General features: G+C 43.7%; 1 protein-coding gene across 2 annotated transcripts in view; it reads left to right on the forward strand.

Annotated features, from left to right (window-relative positions):
• plxnb2a (plexin b2a) overlaps window positions 1–20467 on the forward strand; it is a 153195-nt gene that overhangs the window by 47187 nt on the left and 85541 nt on the right. For both annotated transcript variants that reach the window (XM_037121159.1, XM_037121160.1), the window contains 2 exons: window positions 4380–4436; window positions 18657–18714. The gene's annotated coding sequence lies outside the window, so the exon portion shown is untranslated. The remainder of the gene's footprint in view (window positions 1–4379; window positions 4437–18656; window positions 18715–20467) is intronic.

Below are 20467 nucleotides of genomic sequence, written 5' to 3' on the forward strand. Positions count from 1 at the left end.
CCTCCTCCCTGCTGCTCAGCGAGGCAGCGACGCCGGCGAGTCATTAAAGAGAGCGAGCTGCACTGCCTTCAGCCCGCTGCACCGCCCCGCTCTCATAGCTGGCATTTCTCAGATAAGAAGCAGCCGGCACAACTGATTTACAAGCCTCCTCTCCTCCCTGTCTGTGTGTGTTAGTGTGTGTGTGTTAAAGTGTGTGTCTGTGTGTGTGTGTTGTCGTTGATTTAAAAGACTCAAAGTCTAATAAACAATAATGAAATACTATGACAGCAAAAACACATCAACCTGCAAATCACATCACAGCGTTCGACGCCGGTTCTCCATCTGTCATACAGCACAGGTGTGTGTAGGTGTGTGTAGGTGTGTGTGTGTGTGTGTGTGTGTGTGTGTGTGTGTGTGCTGTAACACTAAATCTCGTTCTCTTCACCCTCCTCCTGTCTTTCTTCTGTGTAATGTTCCTCGCCTGGCGTTCCTCCAGCTTGTTGGGTGTATTTGTTGACTTCGCTCTCGTTTCTTTTCACGCTCTCGTACGTCGTCTTCTCCCAGCGACAGTCATTTGATACGCGCATCGATATTACAGCGGGGGGAATTCCAAGAATGCCGGCGTTAACTCCTTCTTTTATTGGATTTTCTGCCACCGGAGCTTTGTTTTTTTTCTGGAGTATCCTTACAGAGTAACTCGACGCTGCAGCTGGAAGGTGTTCACATCGCTGACCTCTGACCACACCTAGCAGCAGCGCTGTCAGGGGTTAGTGATGAAATATTCCCACTAATAAGACCGTGACAACACCAGTAATCCCCGCTAATCTGGCTTTTTATAAGACAGGACGCTCACTATCTGTAGGCCGCTAACATCAACCAAACATTTCCTTTTACTGTAGCTTCACATTAAAGTTGACTTTAATTTGAAGAAGGCCACTCACAAGAGTACGCAGTATTTGTTTTTCACTTTGACAACAAATCCTCGTCCGCCATCTTGTCAGTCAGTTGTCTTGTAATTGCAGCGTTCATCATCGAACTACCTATTGATTTTAAAGAGCGTCATGACGGTGGTCAGGTCATATAATCGGTGTTTTGCCGACCGCCTTGTAACACTGGGAACATGGACTATCATGGCAAAACTAGAATTAACCCATAAATCACGTTTTCATCCAGAATAAATGTTAGCCAAGTACGTTATCACGAAACCACACAATGCGTTTAAACTGAACGTTTCAGAACTGTTTTTTCTTTTTAGGTAGATTTCTCTCTTGTCACAACACTGTACTCATCCTCTGCTCTGTACTCCATTGTGGTTGTGGTTTGGAAAACATCATGGTTTGCCTCAAAACACCGACTGCCAAGAAAAACGATGAAAAAGTAAAATTAGGGACGGAGCTTGTTGCTGGCTTTTTGGACTTCATCAGAATAACTGTATCTTTAATCCTGAGTCTCAATAACAAACACAAACGTCCTCCAGCTGCTGGTAAGCAGAGATATTTCCTTCCACATAGTGTGAGCGAGTTGGTCCTCAGCTGAAGTCTTTGTGTTGTGTTCAAGTGCAGCTTTTCAGCCGGAGACTCAACAGTCGGCCTTTGTTGCTGCTCATTCTTTGATGGTGGTTTTGGTCTTTATACCTATCAGATGGAGCCCTGACATCTGAAGAGCACTTCCACATGCCAGAAATCTATTTTCCTGCCTTGTTATTGCCGCAGATGTTTTGTTATCTGGTACATGTCAGTTTACACATTTTTGGATGCATTCCAATGGACGTTTCTTCTCTTTTTGCATCAAAAAGATCCATGATGTCCGAAAATTTCTTGTAAGCTTTTAGCGTTCCCCCACCTCCGTCTCCTTCTATCCAGACCTCCTCTTAGTCTCTACTGTGAACTTTCTTTTACAGGTGAGGAAAGCTTCATAAATCATAGAAATCCGTAATAAAAGAGAAGACATCACTCTCCTTTCTGGGGTCACAAAGCTCTGGTACGATTTTCTAAGGAGGCAGACAAGTGGAGACAAAGTTCATGGTACATCTCAAAGATTTAATCATCTTGTCCTCCTCTTGTCATAGAGTATTTAATTAAGGAAAGACTTTACTGTCACACTTTTATCTTCCTGTGATTGAATATTTCCCGTGATTTATCTCCAAATGAAAAAAACTCAAATCTCTCCCACATTGATCCCTTTGGACTCGTTGGAGAAATGCATGAAGAAATAGTCTTAATGTATAAACGCTATTGATCGCAAACACTTCCCGTTACAGATGAAGTTTCAGAGCTGCTGCCGCTGAGAGCTGGAGTGTTCATTAAGTCCCGAGGACGTTCTGTGTTGTGATGCAGAAGGTTGTATTTACCGCTGGATAGACGGAGAGTTGACTGACAGATGGTCGGACCGATGCATAATATCCACTTAATTAAAGAGCGAACGTGTTAAAATCCTTCCAACTGTCACTCGACTTTGTAAGAGGAGTGAAACGTCCTCCAGTGGAAAAAAGTAACCGATGAGATGCTGGACGCACATGAAGAGGACGAGTGAAAAATGGAGCGCTTTGAAATTCTGTTTCATCACGTCAGTCGACTGCCGGAGCTGCAACGATTAGTTGATTAATGGTTTCTGGTCATTTTTTTCAAGCAAATCTGTCAGACGCTTATGGTTCAAGCCTCTTAAATGTGAGGATTTACTCGCTTTTCTTTGTGATTTATGACAATAAATGAGGAATCTTTTTGGGTCGGTCGGACAAAAGAAGCAATTTTAGAAGACGTCACTTTGGGTTCTGGGAAGTTGTGACGACTGTATTCCACAATTTTCTGATACTTTATGGACGAAACGTGGAAATACATTGTAAAAATAATCCTCAGATAAGCCGACAGGAAAATAATTGTTAGCTGTCACTCTAGAAACTTAAAATTCCTCGTCGTCACTTTAAAGGAGACATATTAGACTAATTTTCAGGTTTGCAATTTTATTTTGGGTTTCTACTAGAACAGATTTAGTTGCTTTAGTGGTCTGTCTGAGACACTCCTGTCTCTTTAAATACTCAGTCTCCTCTGATTGGCCAGCTCACACACGCCTGACCCAGCAGCACTAACAACAACAGAGCAGCTGTACGAAATCAATTCTTACGTGCCAAACTAGCCGTTAAGCATAGATTATGCAAATGTGTGACTATATGACGTAGTGTGATGTCACAAAGTCACAGAATTAAAGGCGGGGCTACGGATGAGGCGTTCAGGAGCAGTGTTTTCTGTAGGAGAAAGGAGCATCTGTTGGTGTGGACTTAACTTTTTTTTTTTCCATGCACAAAGACTTCTGAAACACACTGAAGGAAAGAAGGAAGAAATTGAAAAAAAAATCATAATAGATCTCCAACCTTATGTTCAAATATCACATTCTTACTAAATCGCCCTCTTGGTTCAGCGTGTTGGAACATTTTCCTCCTCAGTAAAGACATCCGTTTCACAGCGCGCCGCAGCCTTGGCAACTCTATCATCTTTTTGAAGATTTTTCTTTTTGAGACACGGCCGTCCAAATCAAACACCTACAGTATGTTACATCTGTTGTACACACACTCATCCACATCCACATCCTGTCTTTGATCCACTGCAGCCTGTTGTTCCTCAAAGTTTGCCGTTACCTTTTTTATAAATTAAGTTTCAAGTGATATTGATTTACGAGTATCTTGTCGCTTGATTCTACATGTGAAGACCTTCAGAATGAGGGTGAACGTCATGAAATCAGTCACTCAGTGTCGACTGTGAAGTGATTTTAAAAGCCCGTTAATCTGAGGTTGATCGTCCTGCCAGACTGCGGAGTGACTCAGGATGATGGGTGGTGTAGGTGGTTGATTAGTTCGGTCCAGATTACACGGACGACTGAATTCTGATTAGGCTGAGTCATAGAAAAAAAAGTTGGAGGCTGAGTGTTGCCTCCATTAAGTCTAATTAGCATCTTTGCGTGTGTGTGTGTGTCCCCGTTTTTTTTTGTCGAACACCCTCCGCCCACTCCACCACCCGACTCTCGGAGACAATGTGTGGGCGTCCTCTCTGAAGTTGACTTGTTCAGTTTGTAGCCGTTTCTCTGCGTAATTAACCTTCCCTCAAATGGCAGTTTGCACCTCGTGGCTGCGCTCTCGTTAATTTGCATGTTTTAACTCTAATTGACTGCTCAGGCTGGAGAGACACTTCTCAAACCCACCCCAGCCCGTGAGAGGATTTTAATAAAACCGAGATAAAAATAGATTCTGCTGATTTCATCCAGCTGTGATGACTTTCAACGTTCTGCTCAGACATGAACGTGTGTGTTTGCTTGACGATGTCTGAATCTGTATTAGCACGAGTCGTCTGTGGATCAAAATGCCGCCAAACAGTCTGATAACAAATGTGTTGTTTTGTGTGTTTGTGCAGGAGGAGAGTGAGGAGGTTCACGCCGTCAGAGTTCCAACAGGCCTGAACACCAAACAGGTAAAAACGGGACTCGCTCCTCTCGACTCTTATTTACTTTTTCACCAGTTTCAGTTGAAAATAGTCAAATAAATTAGCTCCCATGCTCGACATCTAACACCGACACTCACCCAAGTCCGGACCACTAGATGCGCGGCTAACCAAGCTAAGCGGCTAACCGCAGCTACAGGTAGCAGCAGTTAGTGGTTCCTCTGGTGAGATTCTATTTTGGAGGTTTACTGTATTTATTTTAGATTTCCTGAAGCCTGAGGTTTGGGATGAAGGTGTTTCGGACATTTTACAGTTAAAAAAAAAACACACCTGTCCATGTTCTCAGGTGTTTAAATGTGGGCTTGTATGAGGTTCTGATACCTGGTCGGTGTGTTATGTGCAGCAGATGATCCTCAGCTCCTCCCCCCCGTGTTATATAGTGTCACATACTGGTGTTTCCTGTAGAGGGTGTTTGAAAATGCCAACATGCAGGTAGCAAAGTGAAACAGGATTATACCTGCAGTCAGCTCATTACATTAAAACAATATGAACGCATGAGTGGCTCCAGTATGTGGGTGATGTCGGACTGATTACCTCGTATGGTAAGAAAATCACAGATTACATGTTGTTCAGTTGTTTTTCAGCATTTTAGATGAATTGTTTTGGTCATCCTCTGGTGTTTTGGGTAACAACGTGACCACTTTTCTCCAGTCTTGTGAGCCCGTTAACGCCTCATGTTGTTTTATTGATAAATTCCTGCACTCCAGACAAAGACCTCCTGTTTGTCCCTCTATAGGCTCTGTCATATAACATTCTCATAAAAGCAGCTCATTTAACTGGACTTGCTGTGTCAACACATAGTTTTTGCAGAGCTGTTACCTAATGATGTGGCCGTACAACACACAAACACACATTACATCCTCCAGCGTGAACGTGTGTGAGAGACAATTTGATAGTCGCGCTGATACAGGAAGTGGTTTCAGCTGTCAGAACAAAACATTAATAGAACTAAAAGAACTTAAAAGAAATTAAGTTAAAACACGTGTTACAGCGTAGTGTACACACACACACACACACACACACACACACACACACACACACACACGCTGCAGGCCTACACACATAGTCCCACCTTCCTCTGGGAGCTGTACAGGAAAGCTCTGGTTTGTTGTGCAGAAGGAAGTTCGGTGTGTTTGCATCTTTATTTCTGTGTGGGTGTTTGTGTGTCTCGGAGGGGAGCTGCAGCTGTGAACGCTCGCACAAAAAAATGCGAACCACACAAACAGACACACAGACAGACACACAGACAGACACACACACTCTCCGGAGAAGACAGGGACTGTCAGTATTACTGTCAGCAGATGTAAGAGTCTCTCTTTTCCTGCTCCAGAAAAGTCTCTTTTTAAAGGCTCAAATGCTGATTGAGTATCACAGCTTAAAGTCAGCACAGTGAGCACGAGCACCACTGTGGACGGATTACTCCGTCCAGCAGAGTGAGAGCTGAATAATTGCACGAATTGCACATTTAGAGGGAAGACTTCGCCATTTTTTGAATTTCGTTTTAATGTCCATCTTCCTTCTAGTCCTGCTTCTTTTCTCCTCCAGATTTGTGTCAGATTCGTAGATTTCTTCTGTCATCATTAGTCATCGGTCTTGTGTCAGTGGCACCAACTTTCACCTTTTATAATGTGCAGTATGTTTTACCAATGAATAAATCACAAGCATCTTAGAGTATATCCCATTATTTGTTGGCGCGCTGGCAAAACACCAGCAGAATAGATGCTGACAAAGATAACTTCAATTTTTCTCTTATCACAACACTTGTTGTTCACGATCTCCTTGCATTAACACATAAAAATCACTTGGTTAAGGAAAACATGTTTTTGTTGCTACAAACGTGCCTGATGTCCAGAAGTCTTGTTAAAAAAACACCTGGTTTTGTTGCCACATACTCTACTGCAGGTGAACCGACATCCTGCCAAAAATGTCAAACGTTCGACTCAAAGACGTTGAAATGCAGCTGTGTCTTATCAGAAATATCCAGTGGTTTCACACTAGGAAAATGCTTCTTTACACAGCTGGAAATGTCCCAACTTCCAGTCGAAGATGTCCAATTTTTTGCCACAACAAACACGCGATCGCTCGTCAAACATATCCGGTAGTTTCAGACAACGAAGAGATCGTGTTTTGGCATAAAATACCTGTTTTCGTTGCCACAGACACAGCTGGAAATGTTCCAACTACCTGTCAAATACTTCTGGCTCAGGTTTGCTTACGAATGTTAAAACACAGTCTTGAACTGCGGTTACTGGCTTGCCAAACTTGTTGCCTGTCAAACCACCATCATCACCTCCAACTACAGAGAAAAGAAAACCTCCGACACGTAGAAATCTTCACATGTGCGGAAAACCTGAATATTTTGTCCTGCCGACTGGGAAGAAAAACGGTTGTTTTCCTAAAAGCATGCGAGTGTTTTTCATGAGTTGATCTTAACTCCCTCCAACATTTCTGACATCTGACAACAACTGAAACAAATCCCATCTTCACAAGAGAATTATCTCCACGGCCTTGAATCATATTCCGGTCACGACGGGTCTTCTGGAGAGGATGATGTTATCGCCGCCGACAGAAACGATGACCAAAGCTTTAAAAAGAAGAGGAGTGCTGTAATTAACTGAAATTAGCCTTCAAATCCTTTCAAGTATCCCGTCTAGCGCTGCACAGAAGTAAAACGCTAAATTATGAAATGCATTCAGACGGGTCCTGCAGAGGATTTCATGTCAACCTCTAAGTGTTTTTTTTTGCAGAGAAGCCTTTACAAAATATTTAAGCAGCTTATAGAAACACATCCTCGCTGCCTTATCGCATAGTTCATAGTTGACAGTCCTGACTTCATCCCCTCCTCATTAGACCTTAATATATGCTGGGTATTGTTTGAATATTGTATTATTATATATATATAATTCACCATTTTTCTGAATATTGCATGAAGAGGATGTATTTGAATTCAGGGGCAGTAACGCTGGAGGCGGAGGACTGGAAGAGACTAAATACTTTGAAGAATCGGACACAAGGAAGCTCACGGATGATTAGGAAGTAAAGAAAGTGAACGTGTATACGTACGTACAGGCCGTGCTAATGATTCGATCAGATTCCTGCAGCGAGAGGTTGATTGTTGCCGGCCTTTGTGGCAGCGAATGTGTCCGCGTGTGGCTCCTCTCGTCTGTAAATGTGCTGATGCAACAGGGGGAAAAAAAACTGAAAATGTGATCTCTCTCTCTCTTATCTCACCTCCTTTATTATATCCCAGCATTCAGATGGGTACAGCATGAGATGAGAGAATCAGTTTGTATTGAACATGGTTGAATGCAGTGCTGATGAAAGCTCATGCTGATAATAGCTTTTTCATTATGTCCTTAGCCGGGCTTGGCATTTCATTTTTTCCATCACAGAGAGAGAGAAGTTCTGATTTTCTCTGCTGCCGCTGATGATTTGGGGTGGGAGCCACGTCGTCCTCTGACTGGGTTTCGATTGTGTGTTTGGAATATTATTTTTTTTTTTATATATATATTGCATTTCTGCTCGATTAAGCTCCGCGGAGAGAGAGACAGGGGTATGAGGTGTGATGGATTGTATTCACCTCCCAGAATAGGTGTCTGCGATTTGAGAGAAATCAAACTGAAGCAGCTGTTTTGAGACAAAATGTTCACCCTGCAGCTCGCGTGGCTTTGTAGGTTTTATAAAGGTGATACTGTTGTGGAATGTCGTGTTTTCACAGCTACGTTTCTGACAAATTGTTAGCTGTTATTAAGTAGTTACAGCGAGAAGAGTTTGATGTTGGAGATTCTGATGAGATGGATCGTGCAGCACTATTAAAATCCAAAAGAAGCTGCACCTGAAAACCTCGTGAAGACTTCAGGTGATGGCTGAACTGGATTGAACGTGGTGTGCACCTGTGGGAGAGGAACTACCTCTCCGTACCACCAGGTGGCGATAGTCAGTGTTCGTTATTCGTCAAGGGAAACCAAAAGCCAACGGTGCTGGACAAACCCAAAAACCTCGGGCCACAGACGCTGCCAACAGCTGGCCATCAGTGTCGTCATGTTAGATGGATTCAGGCAACATCAGGAGCTCCATCACTTATTTAGACGATTGATTAATTGACAGGAAAACGTGTGTTTAGATAATTAAGTTTGTAAAAAAACATTGAACAACAATGAAGATGAATATTTCTGCCAAGGGGGTTATGTTTTCACCGATGTCGGTTGATTGGTTGGTTGATAGGACTGTTGGTTGATTGCTGGGTCTACGTCTGTGTCTGGTTGGTTTGACGGTTGATGGGTCTGTTGGTCTATTAGTTTGTTCATAGGTTGGTTGGTGGACAGATCTAGGAATTTAGCCAATCTAGTCTTTAAATTGCCAGTTTTTGGTTGTTCATTATTTTGTTGGTTGGTTTATTAGTCAGTGGGTTGGTTGGTTGATGGGACTGTTGGTTGGTTGGTTGGTTTGTTGGTTATTTGGTCTCTTGGTTTGTTGATTGGTCAACAAAACTGTTGGTTGGTTGGTGGACAGATCTGGGAATTTAGCCACTGATTACCAGTCTAGTCGTTAAATGCGGTCCAGCTATGTGAACAGTGAGGTTGACCAAGTTAATGTGTGGTTGTGATTGTTCAAGTCTTTTTTTACTTGTTTTTATCATCTTTTTTTGCTAAGCTTGGCCTGCCGTATTCAGGAACAAGTACAGAACAATAACAGTGAGTTATATAGAAAATAGTAGTGTTGATGAGTAGCACCTGTGTGAGTCTGAAGGCTGATCAGACTATGAGACAAACGTTGGCACCGCCGCCTCCTTGCCGTGAATGAGGAGGCTGCATTCCTGTCATGTACTCCTGATCTGAAACACAGCCTCAGACTGGAATAAGAGAAAATAATTCACTGTCATGGAACAATCGAGGAAAGAAAGAGGGAGCAGAGGAGAGCGGGCTTTCAGTCAAGGAATTCTTGGAATCTCATAAAAGGTCGAGACGTGAGTGCGAAGTGGAAAGACAAAAGTAGATTTGGAAAATTCTCTGAAGTCATACCGGTGGAGATATTTTTAAAAAAGAACTTAAGTAACATACCAGGAAAGAACATTTTTATTGACTGAAGTCAGTGAAGCGCTCTGACAAAGTAACGGACAGCCTTGGAAAAGTCAGAACTTCACATCGCACCCTCCGCTTGCATCACGTCACACTGTGGTATTTTGTTTACATGGTCAACACCTCGGACTGGATCGGCACCGACGCCTGCTGGGAGCCGGTGTGGAGGTCCAGTTCATCACCACCCAGCCTCTGACTCAGTCCTCCCAGAGGACCGTCCGTCATGTTGAGCAGAACCAGATGTGTTTGCACCACCTCTCCAGCCCTCCATCCCTCCTCTCTCTGTAACAGTTGTGTCAGTCGATAGCTTTTTTTCTTTTTTCAAAGGATGATGGAGATATTTTGAAAATGTTGCCAGCAGTTTCTCAAAAATATTATTCATCCTGCTCATGGGGAAAGAGCTGCCAGAGCTGCACTCGTATTACAGCAGTCCATTTGTTTCTACATCACCCTGAGGCGGTGCTAAAAGTTTAAACTTATATTTGCTTTTTTAAATGTTTTGAGACTGAAAATAGAGTCAGATTTGTCTGTTTTTCACATAATTTTGGATCAAGATAATGGCTGAAAGTCTTGACTGAGTCTAGCGGTGAAGCAATGAATGGATTAATATCGCGATATACGATACGTACCTTGATTTATTTTTTTTTTGAGGTCTTATCAGAAGTCAATATCTTCACAAATGTGTCGTTTTTGTAGCTTATTTGACATTTTATAGAAGAAGCATTCAGGTGTCAGAAACCTGTCGTCTACATGTGACACTGTGGAGTTTTGTTTTATTTGGCTTCTCGTACGAATGTGTCGCATTAACTGAATGACTCGACGCTCTCCGGGGAAATAAAGAAATATCAGCCGTGTTGTAAGATAATATTTGTTTATAAATCCTCAGAAATGAGTTTTTCACGGCGCGAGGAACGGGAGGTGAGATACGGAGGGAGAGCGACGCGAGGAGGAGAAGACGAGATGGAGAGAAGTTTTTCTCACATATTGGCTCTCGGTTGGAGTATTTAAGGTTCGACAGCCCCTCTTGTCTTTTTTTTCTCGGTTCTTCTCTCCAAACACATCAACACGGATTCGTTTAGTTTCCACTTCATTTTCGGAGCGGGTCGGTCTTGATCAGAGCTCAGCGATAGAGCCAGATTCAACATTTCCTGTCGGAGCGTTGAACAAACTGCTGCAGCTCTGTTTAAACTCCCAACCTTTTTATCTCCTTCCCCCCCCCCGTTTTCCGCCTCATCTTCGTTTTTACCTTCCGTCCTTCCTTTCGTTTCATCTCCTCAGACCCTCACGTGGGTGGACTTTCTCACTAATTACCACGACTCCTGTGTGTGAGATTCTCACCAAAAGTTGTCTAATTACCCACTTAATTTACGCTGCAGCACACAATCTGACTGCACACCGGTCTGTGATTATGTGTTTGAAATATAACAGACAACAACAACGACTCTTCTGGCCTCCAGCGAACGAGGCCGGCACGTAAAACTTTAATCCTTCGCCTGGAATGATCATAAACGTCTTTGCTTGTACTTTAATTAAACATTTTCCCCCATTAAAATCACAATTCTGCTGGTTTTAGCTATTTTTCCTTTTGACGCCTGCTTGTGTTGTTACGTTGAGACGTTTGGCTGCTTATATAAAATGAAAAAAAAGGTGATTTAAAGGTATATTTGATGTTTATATCACTGAAAGACAGTCGTCAAAAGGTAGAAGTGTTAGGAACTGAAGCTCAGGTGTGATGAGCACTTCAGTATTTGGCTTTTTCATGGCCGATATTAATACAGATTATTAAAAATCAAAGAGACCAGCTAGTGATATTTGAAGCTGCAACATTTGCAGGTGCAACCAGTCTTGGTATGAATGTAAGAACAATTTTCAGGTACTTCACTTGAGTATCTCCACTTCAAACTTCCTCTCCACGACATTTATTTGATGCCTTTAGTTACTTTGCAGATTTCAGATTATTCAGTGTCTGTAGGCCGTTAATCGTGACGTGTTGATCGTCTTCACGCGCTCATAAACATCACCTGCTGTCCTGTAAAACAAAGCAACATTTTTTGTCTTTTTCCTCTTCCTGCGTCTGTAATATTGCGTCTCGACAGTAAGAGGAGACGCTTCAGAGGGATTTTAATGAGAAGGACGCTTCCTTCAGTGGAAGTGACGTCCTCGCTTCCAGTAGCGGCTTGTTAATTTGTGAGGGAGGCTGGTTAAAAAAACAAAACCTGTGATTAGCATCTTTTAAAGCAAACGTCCCAGTCTTTTAATAAACCCCCAATTTATCAGCCGTACAGTGGAGTCATTACCCTCCTGAACTCCGGGAAGGAGGATTTTTTTATTTTCTTTTTTAATTTTTTTTTTTTTTACCCTGCATGCCTTTGGCCTCATAAACAAACTGATTAACCGTGTGTGTGTGTGTGTGTGTGTGTGTGTGTGCGTGTGTGTGTGTGTGTGTGTGTGTGTGTCCTGATCTGGTGACACACAGCAGAAGTGGTCTGGTCTGCTTCGCCTCCAGCCGATGAGGATACAGAGAGAGAGAGATGGAGGGATGAACACAGAGAGGTGGTGTGTTGTGTTTGGGAAGTGGGTCAAGAGGAAGTTGAGGGAGTGTGTTTAAGTGTGTGTGTGCGTGTTTGTGTGTGCGTGTGTGATGTTTCACAGCTGAGACCGTGTTGTTGGTCAGTGTGGGAATTCGCTCGTGTGTGTGTGTGTGTGTGTGTGTGTGTGTTGCATACTTTAATTCCGCGGGGAAGCCAAAGCAACAGCTCCTCTGCTTCCTGTCCTAATTGCTTAAAATCCTCCTCAGATAAGCCTCCTCGCTCGGCACGGATGCACACGTCTGCAGTCATTTACTCGTTTTTGTTTTTTGTTTTTTTTTTTTACAATCCTGTGTTTAAAAAGGAATTATGTAGTTAGTTCTGAGTTTGAGGCTTTCGTACGTGGATTAAACATGTTGACAGAGTTGCTCATTTGTCTCCCTGACAGAACCTCCGTCACTCGTTTCACGGCGGCGGGTGGTAGGGCGCAAAAACAAAACCTCCGTTTTTCTTTCACAATTTGAATCATTCAGCCATGATTGCAGTATCATCATTTTGAGGGACTTTTACCTGCAGGATAGTTTAGCATACAGTCAATCAACTGTCAATTATTTTGATGCAGATTTAATCATTCAAGTTAGTTTTTTGAAGCCGTCTGCAGCTCCTCCGACGTGACGATCTGCTGCTTTTGTCTGTTTTTAATCACTGCGAACTGAATATGTTTGTGTTTCAGGCTGTCAGTCAGAGAGAGTTAAAGCATTTGAAGATGTTATCTTGGATATTTCTCATCTATTATTTGATGTTTTGTGCTGGAGGTCAGTCGCTGTTAAACTTACGTTAGCTGCTGTTGCGCTCCGTTAGCAGAACGTGCATAAAGTCACATCATTTGGACAAAATCTGAGTCGTTGACAAAGAAGTTCACAGTCCAGCAGCATTAAACAGCTTCAACATATCATCCACATGCTCAGACAACCGAGCGAGACGCTGACAGCCTCAACTTTCACGCCACATTACAAACGGCTCACACACGGCAGATAAAAAAGTGATTAATACGTGAATATTGTCACAAATTGTTACTCGTTTATTCTTCTCCGATGTGAGGATGTGCTGCGTTTGTCTGTTGTATATAATTCTAAAGTGAATATCTTTGTGTTTTTGATCGTTAGTCCGAGAAAATGAAGCATCTGGAGACGTCAAGAAGCACTCTGAGATAAAACAACAGGCATTTTTCACTATTGTTACTGTTTTTTGTCAACCTGGACCATTTCCAATCAGCGATCCTGGAGCCAAACCACGATGTTTTCCTAACCCTCACCGAGAAATGGGAAACTCAACCTAAGCAAACGTTGCATTAACTTATCTGTGGTGTTCTTCCAACACTTGCCAGAGTTTTTGGGGGGAAAGACACAAAGCTCTTCAGTTCCTAATCCTGGATGTGAAACCGTTGATGCTGCAGTCGCTCGATGTGCCTCAGACTGCAGCGGTTCGTGTAGCTCAGCCATTATTAATTGTATTATTTACACCTGTGCTTCTTCTACTGTAACATCAAAGTGTCTGCTGGGAAACAGATTTTTTTAAAAACAGGCCACGAGGTCTGCTGACCTGAACGTAAAGCCGTCGCGATCTCAGCACCTGTGTAACCGAAGGATTCAGACGCGAGACTGACTGATGGATTCGTCAGTACAGGTTGTTGTTACACGCGTGAGAGGAAGCATGTGTGTCTACGCAGGTGTGTGTGTGTGTGTGTGTGTGTGTGTGTGTGTGTGTAGAAGTAGCTCGCTGCCGTCTGGAAGCTAATTTATCTGTAATCCTGTGAAATCCTCCTCGATTCTGTGAAAAATCACTTCAGCTGTTTGGAACTGTGATTTCATGCTCGACTTCAGTTCGCGACCTCACGTTGAACTTCACCTCAAATTGAGCATCACGGTGGATCATGAAGTCTGCAGTCAAATTCACTCTCAACACATTAGTTCTCCAGTCGCCGCGGGACATTTTTTTTTTTTGCCAAAGTTACGCTAATTCACTGGATCCTGACGTCTTCAGGATGGATTGGATGAAGTTTTTGTGCTGATTCTTGCAGCCAACAACAGAGCAGCTCCCGTCTTTAGCTCGTAGCTTCACGCTGGACCCACGAGGTAAAACGGTTAAAGCGCCAAATATGAAGCGCTAACCAGGCGGATGCTAGACCCGGCCTCTGGATCTGAGTTTGATAATCTTAAATTTATCAGCTGACGATACCATACGATATGATTTCCATACAGTCGACAATATCATCTGCCAGATTTACCCGATCAGTTCCAGGAGAAGCAGTTTTCTCTTCTGTTTTATTGTCCAGTAAACTAACCGGTTAATAATTAAGAAAAGGCAAAACAAGTGGCAGCTGAAGTGTAACGACTGGCGCTCTGACTCACTAAAATCCATCAGAGCTGAGTCACGTTTTTAGGATTAGGGAGTCCAGGAGGAGGAAAACTGAAGATTGAGAGTCTCAGATTCACAAACTGACCACTGACGGCCGGCTGGGTTCTGGGTTCTGGGTTCTGGGTTCTGGGTTCTGGGTTCTGGGTTCTGGGTTCTGGTTTCTGGCTCGGGGCTCCTCGTGGAGGCGGCAGCGAGATAAATCCATTAAAAACACACAACTCTTTAAAACAACAATCAGACGGCTGAGCTAACGAGAAGAAACCGATTATATCCAGAACTTTACACTTCTAAGGATGAAACTCATCCTCCTCTTTTGTCCTGGACTCTGAGTGTGTGTGTTGATATTTAAATGCACTAAATGAAGCATGTGGCGTGAGCTGCGTCTGTGTACGAGTGTGTGTTTGGACTCTTTGTCTTCAGGCTTGGCTGCTGTTGTTCCACCGTCGCTGTTGGCACATGACACATGACTCATGGTGTGTGTGTGTGTGTGTGTGTGTGTGTGTGTGTGTGTGTGTGTGTGTGTGTGTGTGTGTGTTAGAGGTCAGACAGCGAGCAGAGGGCGTCGCTGCCTTCAATCTGGACCTGCTGTGTGCGTCCGTCCTCCGTCTGCCTCACTTTTACAGACCAGCTCCGGCAAAAATAGAAAGAAAGTCAAGATAATTCACATTGTCATCACGGGAGTTCTTCGTGAAGTTTATTCTTCGAGTGATTTAATACGCAGCCTCGACTTTCTGCCCTTTTTTTTTTTTTTTCTGAGCCGTTCGCTGATTCAGAGCGGTTGTTGATTCATATTGAAGAGAGTGGAAATGAATGAGTTCAGCGCCGAGCCGAGCGCAGAAACAACAGTAACCTTCTGAAAATGTAATAAAGCTCATGGAAATTGTTTCAGGTCTTTCGAGGTCCGGGCGCTTCTCCTCCTCCGGCCTCGGATTGAAACGACCCTGAGAAATTAGCGTCACTCGTTCGCAGCGGCTGCATGTTAAACCACAACAGAGTGAACAGCAGTATCACCTGGACTCACACAGGTGACCTCCTCATGATTGTTAGATATCATTCACTACCTCCGTCATCGCAGAGAACATGACACTGATCACAAGGAATATTTGTGTGTCATATTGTCTGTTTACTTCCTGTCAGAGTTACCTGCACCTCCGACCTCCGTGTTTGTAGCATTAATGCTAGCGACGTTAGCAACGCAGTCGCCAAAATAACTGTTAGCTATGTTATCTAACAGGTGGAGATGGTCCGACTTCCTGTTTTTCATCACCAAAAACACGTCTGGAAATGGCCTGACGTCTCGTTACAAACAACTGGATTTGTCGGCACGATCACAGACGGAGATGTTTTAGCTCTCCGTGGAAAATAGGCGTTTTTCTCGCTACTAAAAGGGAAATCTCTGCAAGTGTCCCTAAAAGTATGATGTGACTCAAACTGTCTTGTATGTTTGGTCTGAATCGGGCTGAACGTTAGCTAACAGCTCTTTTCCATCTTTGCTTCTTTCAATTATGAGAAAAAACTCTAGAAATTCTCCTCTCCTGCCGCGAGAGAAGGAATATCTTTATTTACGACAGAATCGTGAGCGAACGATGAAAGTTAAACGGATAAAACGATTCCCATCATCAGATTGTGAGTGGACGCAGTTTCTTCCCCAGTTATGATTTCAAATTAAAGTTTAAAGCCTCTTTTGTCTCGTCTCAAATGGAGCTTTGAACCTGAGAAATAAGAGGTGGATGAAGCACAGAGAGCCGCTTTGATCGGTTCCGTTTGGACTGATGCGGTTTCACCATCGTAAATCCGGCCGATGGAAACTTCAGAAGTAAACGAGGACGGCTGGAATTTCAAATGTTTCTGTCGCTTCTTCTCAGATTTATTTCCTCTGGGTTATTTAGACGGCGGGGTTTCTTATTCTCTGTGTCGTCTTCAGCCTGTTTGGAATTTCAAATCAACAAAACACTTTCCCTTCTTCTGTCATCATGATAAAAATAATTGCATTACATTTGTCAGACGGCGGTGTGGTCGCTCCTCCTCCTCCTCCTCCTCCTCCTCCTCCTCCTCCTCTTCCTCCTCCTCCTCCTCCTCTTCCTCCTCCTCCTCCTCCTCCTCCTCCTCCTCTTCCTCCTCTTCCTCCTCCTCCTCCTCCTGGAGGCCCGGACGATGAATATTTATTGTCTTTTCACGTTTTTCGGGGCTTCACTTCCTGGTGATGGAAGGAAAACATTGTGTCGACTGATGCTCCGCCATCTGGATGTTTAGATGTTGGATGTTAGATGCTGCGACATATGGACACACACACTCGCACCGACACACACACACACACACACACACACTCTCACACACACACACACACACAGGAGTCGGCTCTGCTATCCACCAGCATATGGTTCTTTGAGATAGAGTGCAGACAGACTGGGCCATTCTGTTGGATAGCACCGAGGGCCTCAGCACATTGTTAGAAGTGTTGCCAAACTAACTTCACAACACAACACACACACACACACACACACACACACAGTCTCGCCTCACTGGCTGCTTTGCTATTTGTTTCATTGGGTCGTGAAAGGCTGCGTTCACTGCGGGAGCGTCGAGTTATAAACGGTGTGAAATGAGAATGAAGATACCTGCGAACTGTATTTCTGGAGGCTCGTTCAGGAGCACTCGGGCCGCTCTTTGTTCATTACACACTCTCCCAGAGACCGTCTCCTTCTCTGTCTGTTTGGTTGTCTCATTATGAAGATTACTCCCACAAATTGATTTTTTTTCCCCCCCTTTATCTCCTCGGTTTAAAAAGTCCCTTTTATTTTAAAAGGCCGGCGAGCCTGTGAGCGCTAATGTTATCGTTACAAGAGGGGGAAAAAAAAGAAGCTGCGGCTCTTCTTCTCGTATTATCGCAAATTAAAACGTCTTTAGTTTTAATTCATGCCCCGACGGAAGTTCTTCTATTAAAACTCGGGCAGAGCTCCAGCTTTTTGTTATTATTCCAGGCATTAATATGCTTTTACTCGCTGATAGATAACACAAGATTTCTGGCAGTTTCTGTGAATTAATTACGTTTAATTAACACAGCTATCGTTTTTGATCCGGCAGGTGCTGCAGCAGTTGTGACTGAGTTTGTTCCAGTTTTTCATAGTATCGTCTCCACCGCAGCGATCCGGTTAGAGATGTACTGATAATCAAATCTGAATTACAAATACTATTGATTTATCGCCCTTGTTTAAACTCCTTCTGTATTTATTATAACTTAAATATCCCTTTAAAGTGTGTTTGAATCCCGGAGCAGTAAACATTTCATGTCATCAATCATCATGTTTTTTTGCTGCCGGACTCATATCGAGTTAATTGTACTGTACAACTCCACCCTGTTACACCACCCGCCCACAAAATGTCACAACAGCACCAACTCAAACGCTCGACTTTATTACTTTTTCGGGTGACAATTAAGCCGCAATCACTCCCCTCATGTTGGCATCCCGTGAAACATTCAGGACTGTGGGAAAACTGGAAGATTGCAACAGCAGCTGGTCTCCGAGACGATAAAAACAGATTTTATGCAACAATGCGGCAGTTTGGGGTTGAATGTAGACATGAAACCAGCAGTTTTATTTGAGCGGGTTTGAGGTGAAAACTCTTAAAACTGCTCAGGAGGAGAAAAAAACAACGAGAGGCTGAAACTCAGTCGGCTGAAACTCAGTCAGTGACAGATATGTCACCTGGCTCTCACCTGTAACTCGAGTGTGACCCTCAGGCTGCTCGCTGATTCCACTCAGTTTCACCTGGTTCAGGATGTGTTCTGAGGTATCAGATGACCAGTGGTGTCGCATTTAACTGGGGTTGTTTTTACCTCCACTTCAGGAGGTTGTGTTGGAGCCATGGTAGGTGTTTGTTTGAAATAGTTGGTTGGTTGTTTTGCCGGTCAGTTGGTTGGAAAGCTTGTTGGTTTCTTGGTCAGTGGGTTGGTTGATGGTTCTGGTGGTCGGTCGGTTGGTTGGTTTGTCACAAAACATTGTAAACCTTGAATGGATCCATTTAACTTCTCGCGGATCCTGATAAAAGAGACGGATCGATCAACGTTTTCGAAAATATCTGGTGTGTTAAGGAAGCTGCTGTCTGCGCTCTACTGAGTGCCGCTCCAGTTGATTAACTTGAGTCTTTTTTTGTGTTTCTGTCAGGAGAGTGACGTGAGTCGGTCGATGTCACCGGAGATCAACAGGCCTGGACACTGAGCAGGTAAAGACGGATTACAACTTTCCCTCCTTCACCTCTGAAATCCTTCTTTTTTTTGTGTCTCTTTCGCTGTCTTCACACAGTATTTATATCATTCTTCGCGCTGGCCTTATGTGAGTCCCATGAATGCCATCGGCTGTTTATTTTGGCGGCGGCGGCCCTCTTGTGTGTGTTCGGGGGGGAGGAGGGAGGTGAAGGGGTTAATTGGAGGCTTCGGGTACGTTTTTTAAGAAATGAATTCTTGCTGAGACTCTGGTGCCCCTCGTACAAACACAGTTCTCACATATCAGCCAATTACTGACACTCTCTCCACACACACACACACATGCACACACACACACACACACACACACCTCTCTTTCTCTTACTATATTGCTTTTCTTCTTTTCTTCTGTTTGAACTCCCTGAAGCTCTAATGCACAAGCAGAACCAACATTATAGTTCCTCTAATAATGTGGTTAGAAGATGCGAGTGCGGGCAGAAAACACACTTTTCTAGACAAAGAGGACGAAGTACAATTATCCAGTTGACTCGCTGTTAAACACTCGGACATTAAGGACGTTTGGACCGTTAGAAAGCGTCCGTTAGAGGTGATATAGCAGCACAAACACACACACAGACACACACTGGGATTGAAAGATGGGGATTAAGGAAGTTAAGCTTCAAGTTATGTCAACCTCAAGTGGATCAGGGATTACACTAAGACCTTTGTTTATACACAAACACACATTAGGGGTCTTCAGGGCAGATCCACCAGAACCTCAGCAACATGTCCCGACCCGGACTGATCCCGCCTCCGCATGTGATCATCGGCCGACTGGGTGGTAACGAGCAGTGTTACTTCAAATTTGGACCCACAGGACCTGAGAAGAAGTGCTGCAAACATTTATTGATTAATTGTCAACTGTCTTGATGGTAAATGAATAAGTACGGCTCCTTAAATGTGATTACTTTCCTCCTGTGTGACGGTAAATCAGAATACATTTGAGTTGTTGACAAAACAAGACGTCGGTTCTATTTATCGGCTATAATTTAATTAACTGATGATGTAAGTTTTCCAATATATAGCGCGCATCTCCAAAAAAGTAATTGTTGCAGCCTTCACAGAGTCCACAGGATCTCTCATCGGGTTGAAATGATGAACGATTAGTTTCTAATCAAGCCACCATGATGGTCCGGTTTGAAATCCAGGTGGTGTCTGATCAATCAGGTGAGGAGCGTTTGCACGACTGTTACATCTTTTCTTTACCTCTTATCAAACAGCTCTCGCCCTTTTGTCTCCGGATAAAGTAGGAGCTTCGTTGTCCTCCTGAAACTGTGCCCACACCCTCCGTCACAGCTGGGTGCGGTCGGGGTTTTGGTCCGTTTGGTTCGTCGTGACCACACTCGAGCTTTGATGTGTGTTTGGTGCACAGAGCTGCAGTTCATCAGTGCTGCGCAGGGCGTGGAGGGAACACGTCATCAACACGGCAGACGCGTTATTAAGGGCGTATAAACCCGTTATGTGTTCATTTGATTCCCAGCTAACTGTTCATCATATACAAAAGATGGCTGCACCTTTCCTTCTGATAACATACCGACATATTTTCCTGTCTTTAGAAACTGGGATTTAAAATAAAGATCTCTGTGTTTTGAAGGAATCCTGGCCGGATGATGTGAGTTCGTGCCGACTGACCCACCGGGAGATGTTGCGTCGGTCTCTGTTGGTGCTGAACTTCTGTCAGCTTCAGTGAACCGACACGCCGTCATTTTGTCA

This window comes from Acanthopagrus latus, chromosome 14 (genome assembly GCF_904848185.1).
Source record: "Acanthopagrus latus isolate v.2019 chromosome 14, fAcaLat1.1, whole genome shotgun sequence".
Classification (NCBI taxonomy): domain Eukaryota; kingdom Metazoa; phylum Chordata; class Actinopteri; order Spariformes; family Sparidae; genus Acanthopagrus; species Acanthopagrus latus.